General features: G+C 40.0%; 1 protein-coding gene and 1 long non-coding RNA gene across 2 annotated transcripts in view; both read right to left on the bottom strand.

Annotated features, from left to right (window-relative positions):
• fars2 (phenylalanyl-tRNA synthetase 2, mitochondrial) overlaps positions 1-9,668 on the bottom strand; it is a 166,355-nt gene that overhangs the window by 89,335 nt on the left and 67,352 nt on the right. The window lies entirely within an intron of this gene.
• Positions 1,851-4,433, bottom strand: LOC311038765. Its single transcript, XR_014600086.1, has 3 exons — positions 4,316-4,433; positions 3,732-3,846; positions 1,851-2,698 (listed from the first exon to the last, which is right to left on the bottom strand). It is a non-coding gene; the product is annotated as an uncharacterized lncRNA (long non-coding RNA).

The raw sequence follows: 9,668 nt of genomic DNA, 5'->3' as shown, positions 1-9,668 counted from the left end.
AAATGTGTTGTGCTAAATAACATGTTTTTAATGTTTTTTTTCCTTGTTTGCCAATGAAAGTTTTTTTTTTCTGATTGCAAAACGTCTTCTCTCTCAAAACCTAAGTCTTTGGTCTCGATTCTTTTTTTCTCTCTCTCGGATTTTTTTGTGTGAGGGGTTGAAGTTCAGAAGGCGTGTCCTACGCTGAAAAGATGTAAGACACCTCTCCATTGGTCACTCGGAGTCTGAGTGACAGCGCCTCCCTTCCTTATGTAGTTTGTTGAATGCAGGGATGGAGGTGTGTTACGGCCATCACTGTTTTTTGATTGATTGAAATATTAGCAGTTTGCCAAAAAAAACAAACAAACATGAAAGTACAGTTTAATGCAAGGTCAGCTAAGAGGATTTAAACCCAAGAAAGCCTATGACTTGTTTCCATTAGGGTCCTTCCTACTGAATTCATAGAGACATTTATGACTACTATGCAAAACATCATAAAAACAAAACATAAATATATGTACAATAAACAGTTTGAGTAAACAGATTTATGGAATACTTTATTAACAGTAGGATACAGAGGTACGATTTTTACAATGATGTTATAAGGATAACACACAAAGGCTTGTTTCCATTGTGGTCCTCTGGGACTGAGGTCAGAGCTCCATCCCAACTCTGGGCGCTACACTATTGAGCATTTTAGGCTATTAGCAATTCAGATGATTCCCTAATGCTAGGTTTCTGTTCTACTTACAGTTTGTGATCTGTATTTAAAATTGTTGTATTGTTGTTATTGTTATAGTAGGCCAGTGGTTCCCAAACTTGGGACCGGGACCCTCAGAGGCGGTCCCCAGATTAGCTTAATGGGCAACATAGTTTTCTCTCTCAACAGTAAACAAACCAACCTATACATACCAAGTGTATACAGGGTAACATATTTTTAAGTGACAATTTAATGACTTTTAAGACCTCCTTAAGGCATTGTGCCCAGTGCGCTTGTAGTTTGGCTATTTTCACAATATTTATCTGTGGAACCGAGTAAAACTAAATGTAATTCCTACAATTTCAAGTGCTTGTCAGGGTGGGTGGTCCCCAGTTCAAGTATGATTATTTTGGGGGGTCCCCAGTTCAAATATGATTATTTTAGGGAGTCACAGCCTGAAACGTTTGGGAACCCTTGAAGTTATAAAATAAAGCTATACATTATTTCATGTTATATTCATTATTCTAATTAAGGCAAGGCTGAAGTGACTGGCCTACTGGCCAGGCCCATTCCAGATAGACTGCTTTGGAAACGTTTAGTCTGATTGTGCGCTTACTTTATGATCATCCATCATCCATCATCCAAGGCCTGAGGGTTCGAATCCACTGCGGGTCACTTTTTTATGATAGGTTAGTTAGTGTCAGGTTAAGGTAAGGTATAGTTTTCTGTGAGGCTATTGAATTACGCTGGCAGCATCACAAGAGCAGAGGTGAGGGACCCACATACCCATCAAGAGACTACTGACTCACTCACTGAAACTCATACCCTAGGGAAACCTGGTGGTAGACTTGGGTTGGATTTCATTTGCCCCATTGAATTAAAAAGGTAATAATACAGATTATTTGGGACTGTAGCTTTAAATGCCACATGCATATTTTCAACCTGCCAACAATACCTTAAATCCTAACAAATGCAGTTCTAACTTAGTATGCAGAAGCACTTTTTGTTTTTGCATTCTCAACCAGCATTTCAGTATACACAGACAAGGCCTAAATTGAGCAGAAATGTATTTATCCAACATTGACTTTCCTATAATTAGCATAAACTGCATTTGAAGGTCAAATTAACAGATAGCAATTCACCATGTATTCATACAACTACATTTTCAGTGAAAAAGATTTTAAAGATTTATTTTTTTAAACAGTTACACTGTCAGTGTTACACTGCCAGTGCCCTTGAAAGGTGCAAACATTTCAAAAGTTAGGGAGGGTAAGTGATTTTCTTTCGTTAAATTAAGTGTTAAATAGCTCTAGCTCTAGATTCTGATCGTACTCATTGCTTTAGAGGGTTCAGTAACATGTCTCTCCGGCTCTCTAACAGAAAATGCATTCTCAGGTTGGGATGCCAATTTTATCCAATCAAGATAGAAACCTCAGTCAAGATACAGAAGTGAAATTGGAAGTGATGACACAAATAAATAAGCAGACACAATTGGACCTGGAACACTATAAAAATGAAGAGGGTGTTCTTTGCATTTCATTTCTACACCACAGCTGACATTTTTAAACAATGTACCCCCTCCTGCTGTGATGTCATCCAAATGTCATAGTATATGATGTCCTCACATCAGGACAGTGCAATTTAGGTTCATAATCGTCCAAGTTCACTTTTAAGTTTGTATCCTTAACACAAGTAAAAATTGACAATGGACTGGAGTAAAAAAGTGACAATGTACAGTTATTTACAAGTTACACTCTGTCAAAGCTTGCACCATTAATGTCAGAAAGCAAGTTGGTCTTAAAAGACTCGTAATCTTCAAGGTGGGCTGTTGGAAGTGTTACAAGCACTAACAATTGGATAACAAACAGTGTGGCCTGTGGACTAGACAGTTGTGGTCAACTATTTTGATTTTCTTTCTCTCCGACACCAGCAAATGCCTGTGTCCCTGCCCAGTCAGCCATTGCATCACCATGGGCACAGAGGGTCTCTCTTCTTCAGCCGCATCTTCTGGTTGTACATCTTAGAAAGGACAAGAGATCAGAATCAACATCTGAAGTAACAAGTTTCAAAGCTTAAACAACTCATTCACAAGAATCACCAATAAAATACACAACGGACCAAATATGATTATGATCGGAAACTGTATTATTTGTCTGACAGTCCGATATCCAGATAATGAAATTGTGTTGTGCTACTGACAAGATACACTACGATCACTTGAGAACATTGCTTGCCCTGTACCCGGTTAGTTAGTGACTCCACTTCTTTTTCCTTTATGAAAATAAACAAAAAACTACGGAGCTTGCACAAAAACACATTTCACCCATTGTTTTACACCTGTAAACCTGTGATGTGACAATAAAGATCATTGTGACAAAGACTATTCTGATTCTAAAATTGGTTAAAATCTGGGCATATTATGTGCTGTATGAGTGTAGGACAGGGTTTCTCAAAGTGGGTGCCGTGACGCCCAGGTCCAAGTCCAGGGGTGCCGCAAAATACTTTGATAATGTTTGGAATGTATCAATATCACTTCAGTTTAACACTTAGAACCTCTACACTTAATAAAACGGAGTTGAGGTGCACCGTACTTGGTGCGTAATCTCTTCACCAAAATTAGCAATCTACAAGCTCACAACGCGTTGTGAGCTTGTAGATCTTATATTTTTGGTGAATGTTCCCCTCAGAATAGGAATGCTAGGGTTCAAGTGGTTAAACGTCAAGTATAATGTTATTTGCAATATGTCCTGTAATGGAAACAGATATTCTCTCAGTTTTCCTTGTGACAAACTGTAATTTAGGGGGGAGGATTTAAATAATACATACCATAATGTGACATAAATGTAAGGTGCTGTAAAGTAACAATGTAATTCAGGGGTGCCGTGGAAGAAAAGTTTATTTACATGGGTGACCTGAGCCCAAGAAGTTTGGGAACCACTGGTGTAGGATCTCCTAAGGTATAGGAGATCCTACACCAGTGGTTCCCAAACTTCTTGGACTTAGCTTAGGACCTAAGCCAATATCAAAATGTCTTATGGAAGGTTTTACCTACCCTCAAGTAAAAGATATTGGAAGTTATCCAAGATCTTCGACTCCTCCAAATGATTTGCCGAGCCTTGTGGAGACATTTCTGGGACCAGGTGTGACACAATGTAATGCACGTCCACCTAAGAAAACAAAAGAGTATTACAGCCCAACAATGAAAATACCACTTGGCACTTGAGGAAATGTTAAGGCATTCAAAATAATACAAGACTAGAAAAAGCGCTCCTCGGAGCACAGGTCTCCACCAGGTAAGGTAGGTTATTGTGGGCCAGCAATGTTGGGAATGCGCCAATAAGGATGGAATATGAAAAATCGGATGGAGCCGTCTTGATCACTTGACTATAGAGATAATGTGTAACGATTGGCATGATGTTTGCACAAAATTTGGAGGAGTAATATAAACACTGTGGCCCATGTGAAAAAAATGGGGCAGAGGTTCGGCTCTGCCATCCAGGGAGTGCGTGCACAGTTGGCTGCGATCCAGCCAACGGTGCCAGAGATTAGCTGTCCACAGACGGAACCACACATGCATGCACGCACACACACACGCCTTTCGGCCTGCAGAGACAAAAAATATCCACTTGAACATACCATGTCATCTTCCCCAACAACAAACATACTGCAACACTCCATTGGCTATCTCTTGATGAGGTCGTAAACCTCAAGGCCTTCATGAAGCTGTTGCAGCATTGGTATGTGTTTAGTGTGCATGTGTAGGACAAGAGCCCTTACAAAAGGGAAAGAATAACAGACATCAAATTTTATGACAGCCATTTTAAAATGTACAATTACAATTTAGGTATTTAGCAGACACTCTTAAGAGTGATTCACAGTAAGTAAGGCAAACACAAGCAGGGGTTGACACTAACGGTTGCCCGACTGCCCGTGGCAAGTTAATAAAACGTTCAGGCAAATGGAGTTTGCCTTCAGGTTGCCCGATGGGCAAGTGCATTCCGTCTTTATTAAATAATATTGGCTATTTATGAAGAACAATGCTACTTTTTTACAATTGGCAGATGCACTCATTCAAAGAGACTGTCGCCACTCTGCAGTTATCGATTGGATTTAACATTGATTTGTTCTTATTGTTCAAGTCACACAAACGCAGGACAACACTGGAAAACAACTTAATATTTTGTCTCTGTTGTCCCGCAATGACCACAAGGTGACCAAATGTATGTGAATGTGAACAAATTATCCTTAGCTGGGCCTGTGGCCTGCATGGTTGGTTCTGCATTCTGCCAGGGAGACAAGGAGAAGTTATTGTCATTGAGGCCATAATACATGGCTACAGGCTGTAGGAGCCTGAATGTGTACCGTGTTGTTTTCATATTTTTGATTAGGCTGCTTTTATTTTGATTAAGAAACACTTTTCTTGGGTACTATCATTTCGGTCAATTAGGACATTGGTGTGGTTTCCCCTTTTACTGTACCGTGTACAGTAGCACGTCGGTGTGGTGAGACAAAATAGAATGCTTAAGTCAGGGGTCTTCAACAGGGGGTCCGTCACCGTAACCTAGCATCCCTCCCTACTACTGAAGAGAACTTTAGCCAAAAATAGCAGATCTACAAGCTCACAGCGCCTCGCACTACAAGCTTGTAGATCTGCTATTTTTTGGAAAGATGTTTGGTGTAGAGGGGAAAAAAGAGCAGACCAAGTACAGAGTGAAAGGTCTTTACTAAGTAGTTCAGCCCTCAAATACTAAGTATTTGACAAATACTAAGTATTTGAGGGCTGAAGTGGTTAAATGTCTGAAAATACACATTAACATGAATCCAACATGACAGTGTCTGTCAAACAAGTCTATGAAGCTATCTATGAAATATATGAACAAGTTTAATCTTCATTTTATACACTATGTATTGGGGCCCTGCTTCATCTCTCTCTGAGCTAGGGGGTCCTTGGCCTGAAAAGCGTTGAAGACCCCTGGCTTAAGTTTCATACTCATTTGGGTTCCCAGAACAACAATTATGTCAATATATAAACAGTTACGCAAACGTCAGAATGTACCTGTTTGGATGCGTCGTAGTTGAGAGCCTATAGCACACTAAGCTGCACTTTTCATTTACTCAATGATAATAGTTGCATCAAACAACGCTAAAATAATTGCAGCACATCACAATAAGAGCATGAACTAACGTTATGGATGATTGACCTGGTAACTGGAGTAGCTACATAATACACATGCAACGACATGCTGCAGGCTGGCAATAGGCGTTGGACGCGCGAGTCACGGAGTGACGGCCACTATCAGCACAATTATGTATTTTAAATTACTATCTTATATAATTCAATTAAATAAAGTCACCATAGGCCTAATATGTGAAAAGGTTAAAAGGAGGGAAGTTAAAATACTTACGCACTGACTATCTGCCAAAGTGTCGCACCACAAAAATCTGCCACAGCTGGAGAAATGTACTGGACAGGAGTAGAATGTTGTTGTTGGCCGGGGGAGGGGGGAGGTTAAGGAAGTTGTCAAGCTGTCACTCAGACTCTGAGTGACCAATGGAGAGGTGTCTTACATCTTTTCAGCGTAGGACACGCCTTCTGAACTTCAACCCCTCACACAAAAAAATCCGAGAGAGAGAAAAAAAAAATCGAGACCAAAGACTTAGGTTTTGAGAGAGAAGACGTTTTGCAATCAGAAAAAAAAAACTTTCATTGGCAAACAAGGAAAAAAAAACATTAAAAACATTTTATTTAGCACAACACATTTTATTACCCAAACATTTTACTAAGTATTTTGTTTTATGTAGTTTAAACAGTTTTTCCTTATTTATTTTTTTTAAAGTTTTGTTCTCAATTATTTTTTATTTTCTTTCAGATCTTATATTTTTTTGCTTGCAAATATTTTTTTTGATTGCGTTTTTAATTTGTTTTAATGAAAAAAATGTTTTTGTTCTGTTTATATAATTTCCTTTGCTTACTAATTATAATTTTTTGCTTGCGGTTTTATTTTGTTTTCATTCAAAACTATTCTTTGCTCTGTTTATATTTTTTCTCTCTCGAATGTTTTTCTTTTGTTTGGTTAATAAAGACACAAATGTAACTCCATAAAGGACCCCCTAGCTGAGAAAGAGATGAAGCAGGGACCCCCTCTATATTGTATAAAATTGTTTTTCAGATAAACTTTTGCTGCTCTTTTTTCAACGCCTCGCAGCGCGAGGCGAGGCGTTGTGAGCTTGTAGATCGGCTATGTTTGGCTAAAGTTCTCCTCAGAAAAGGGATGCTAGGGTTCAAGTGGTTAATGTAAAAAAAAAAATCCTATCACACAAAGATTTGACGGACCTAACTCTGAGGACCCCCTAGGGGTCCCGGACCCCCTGTTGAAGACCCCTGCCCTAAAGAATGGAGCCTCAAGGCGCAGTACCTTGAATGCACTTTTCCGACAATAGATACACTTTGTGTGTGTGTGTGTGTGTGTGTGTGTGTGTGTGTGTGTGTGTGTGTGTGTGTGTGTGTGTGAGAAGGCTATTACTATCCATTGCGTGAAGGACTTGCTTGCCAAAATTTGTGTTCAACAAGTGAGAGGCGCCGTGACCACACTTTCATTATCACTGCTTGATGACTCTCCTTGTTCATAGCGTTCTCAGAATGCTTGATGACAAATTTTTCGTTCTGTGAAGTTCTCCGCATTTAATAGAATAATACGCATCGGAGTCAGTGTGCAAGGTGGGTGTGCGATTTTAAAAGTCTGTTTTGCATACGGCCATCTTGCGTTTTCGGTGCACACTATCTCTCCGGGGTCATATGATCAACATGTATAATATTAGATATTTCAGATCCCATTCCAAGTGACTATGACTGCTTCCCAGAGTTTGCCAGGCCCTGGGTAGGCAACCCGGCCTGGCGGAGACCTGTGCGCCGAGGAGCACACTTTTTTCTAGTGTCTTTTCTCGTCCTGATCCTGCTCCTGAGAGCCATGGTGGGTGTATGTTTATTCAACTGTGATGTTTGTCTGCTAGACACGTATAAGTGTCACACGGCACTTCACCTCACGATGAATGACTATGGCTTCGTACAGGCTGTTCTCACAACAGAAGAAAGCCATTAAGATGGCAGAACGCAGGTGGAGGAAACGTCCTCCGTGTTTCTTTAATCAGGTCTAGTGATCAGTCTGTCAGATCAATAAGACAGACACACACACACACACACACACACACACACACACACACACACACACACACACACACACACACACACACACACACACACACACACACACACACACACACACACACACACACACACACACACACACAGCTGACAAGCCCACAGGCTCTGAACAATAATCAACAACAAATCTCGACAGAGTGAAATAAAAAAGAGAGTGACAAATGGGGTGTGTGTGTGTGTGTGTGTGTGTGTGTGTGTGTGTGTGTGTGTGTGTGTTCATACAGTAGGGGAGCTGAGTCAGACAGTGAAAGAGACGACAGCCGCATATATTCAGACATCCCGCAACAGTGGCAAAAACTGCCTCTGTCATTAAAGGTGATATTCTTTGACTAAAACAAAACGTTTGGTGTTAAAAAGTTACAACTCTACGTCATAGTGTGATCCACGACGCATCACAATGTGTTGCAAACTCATAGATCAGCTACTTTTGCTACTTTTGTGTGACAAAGTAGGGAATTAATTCACGAGAGAGAAAATACAAAAAAAAAAGGTCAAATACAGAGTTAAAAGGTTTATGGCCTCTGTTCTCAAAACACAGTTCAAAGCTAAGGTATCCAGTGCAAGGAACAGTCACAATGCTAAATTGATCTGAATACTCTTGTATATAGCAATAAAGACCATACTCAAGCTTTGGATCCATGAGGACATTCCTACACTGGATGATTTGTATAAGGAGGTATTGAACGTGGAATTACTGACTTATATCCTCCGTGATAACATGGAAGGATACACAAGGATATAGCAGCCAGTCCTGGATGCAGTGGAACCCTCTAGACTGAGCTTCAAGGTACCTTATTGAACAGTATATAATGTAAAACTGGAAAAAGACTCTGGTATCCTGGAATATGCAATCATGTCAAACCTGTGGTGTACTTTTGTCTGTTTTTCTTTTTTTTTCTTGTCTAATGTCTGTGTGTTGTGGTGCCTGCTATTGTCTTTGTATAAAAAGACAATAGCATATTAAAACAATCAGAACCTCAATAACGAAACATATGTAAAAAAAGGTAGAACTTTTCCAAAAAAAAAAAAGAAAAAACACAGTTCAGACTCCGAAAGTAAGATATGGGAAAAAAGGGAAATCTGAGCTGATCACTTTGGGGGGAATTTATATCTATTTTACAGGATAGAGGGAAAAATGGCTAACGTGATTGCTTTTACATTTTTGTCAACTGCCGCGGCTGAAGTCGTTCGTAACCATTTTAGTCCTTGATCCTGTTTGTCATTTTAGCTGTAGATTGTGTTCTCGTGTGTGTATGTGGTATATATTGTTTTGTATTGTTTGTATTGATTTAACCTGGTTAAATACAATATATTATATGCTGATATGCCCGACAGCAACGATACATAAAGTGCATCCAGTACAGCAGAGGTTGTCCAGTGCAGTGGAGTAAAGCTCCAGGTCAACACCGCAGACTCACATTTAATCTTCCTCAATCTCTGCTGTTTTGCTGATCAATCAAGAGGAAAAAGGGTGAATTTAGTGGTGAGCGGGCGGGGTGGCACACGCCAAGCGACTGAGGTAGAACTCTCTCTATCTCTGTATCTGTCTCTCTTTCTATGTCTCTCTCTCATACTGTATGCTCCTGCTGCACTTTTTTTGTACACTCTCAGAGTTATACATCTGTAAAAGTCAATTTGGTTTCTAACTATGAACTATTTAGCTGGGGACCCCCTGGAGTTCCTTCAAGGATCCCTGGGGGTCCCCCGACCCTATTTTGAGAACCACTCTATCAAAAGTAATACAATGAATGAATTGCAAGCCCACAC

This window comes from Gymnoscopelus microlampas, assembly GCF_963454915.1.
Source record: "Gymnoscopelus microlampas genome assembly, chromosome: 22".
Lineage (NCBI taxonomy): Eukaryota > Metazoa > Chordata > Actinopteri > Myctophiformes > Myctophidae > Gymnoscopelus > Gymnoscopelus microlampas.
Note: the sequence above shows the minus strand (reverse complement) of the source record. Positions and strands in the feature narration are given on the sequence as shown.